This window comes from Aegilops tauschii, chromosome 6 (assembly GCF_002575655.3).
Source record: "Aegilops tauschii subsp. strangulata cultivar AL8/78 chromosome 6, Aet v6.0, whole genome shotgun sequence".
NCBI lineage: Eukaryota > Viridiplantae > Streptophyta > Magnoliopsida > Poales > Poaceae > Aegilops > Aegilops tauschii.
Window position 1 is genome coordinate 452,743,482 of NC_053040.3, and position 1,462 is coordinate 452,744,943.

General features: G+C 41.0%; 1 non-coding gene across 1 annotated transcript; it reads left to right on the top strand.

Annotated features, from left to right (window-relative positions):
• Positions 1 to 332: 332 nt before the first annotated feature.
• On the top strand, positions 333 to 492 carry LOC120967724 (U1 spliceosomal RNA). The gene has a single exon (XR_005761444.2). It is a non-coding gene; the product is annotated as a U1 spliceosomal RNA (small nuclear RNA).
• Positions 493 to 1,462: the final 970 nt, after the last annotated feature.

Genomic DNA, 1,462 nt, shown 5'->3' on the forward strand with positions numbered 1-1,462 from the left:
GGACCACTAAATTAACCGGCAAACCGGTTAATACGGTTCGGTTCGGTTCTGTTTGGTTTTCCGGTTTTCGGTTTAACAGTGCCCACCCCTACCTAAGGCAACTCCGAAGAAGAGAGGTATTCTATTCCTCAGTCCTGAATATGTGCAACAGGCAAAGAAATCTATGAAAGAAAATGATATTAAATCTGAAGATGTTAAGAATTTATCACCTATTGAAGAAATACATGGCTCGACACCCCGACACAGGTAGTAAAGATAAATTCTCTTTATATATTCGATGAAAGTGATACTCTTTATAATAAATCTGCTAGTCAATGCCTGGATGAATTTGATAACTTACCTGGACGGGGTCGACGACTGATCATGAAGAGTCGTGGCCTAGGCTAGTGGTCCACATTGCATTTGGTGGATGCGCTGGCTTACCATCTCCTCAAATGGGAGAGTGGATGTCATAATTTATGATAGAGGGGGTACGCGTTTGCGCGGCCCCTATCAATTCTCTAATTAAAAACTTTAATCTTAATTTGCTACGTTGAACACTTGAACACTTAAATTTGAATTTGCTGGTCTTTCAAAAACAATCTTGTTTGTCAGTTTCAATGCAAGGTGGGCATATGGACGTGTGCCATGTGTTCACCCGTCCTCCTATGGTGCCGCGCACATTGTTCAGATTTCCTTGCTTGCCTTGATGTATTATTGAGCAATATGTTTAGCTGACAAAATGATGAATTACAAAAACAAACGAGGAAACAGAACAGTCTACAAAAAAGTTGAACAAGACTGGCAACGTTAGTGAGTTCTCTTTTTCTATCCAAAAAAGCCTTAAAGATACAGAACAGAACATGAGTCAAGCAACATCAGTAAGTTCCTGGGCTGGTACAGTAGTATTATTTCTTGAAGTGATCGGGAAATTAATCACAGGCGGAAATACACACAAAGGTAATGCACTGGCATATACAGAAGACAAGAAGTAATTCATAATATTTACCTTCTCAGTAGCAGCGATTTCGAGGTTGAATAGAAAACAATGCCACAAGTGAGCAATTTCTGTTTGCCACAAGTTGTTGCCTTCCTGGACAGATTATCCAAAGAATCTCCCTGTGCAATCGGGCCTTTTACTGGAACCTGAAAAGAAAAACATTAGTGCAAACAGAGTTCAGCTGCGCAGTCCTATTCCCCATTGCTTTGCTCCTCATTCGCCAACACAAAATATCAACCTGATTTCGCCAGCTTCCTGGCAGCAAAGTTAACAACAACAAACAACACACTGCTAAAGGCCTAAAGCCTAAAGCACCTGACCAACGGTTTCAGCTGACTGACTGAAACCGGAGTCCTACAACATGCTTCATCAATCAAACTACACAAAAGGGCAAAGAAGACATGAGATGGACGATTCTGAATTGCTTCCCGAACACATCGAACATACTTGAGATACTACTTGCAGAGAAAGGATATGCTGCAA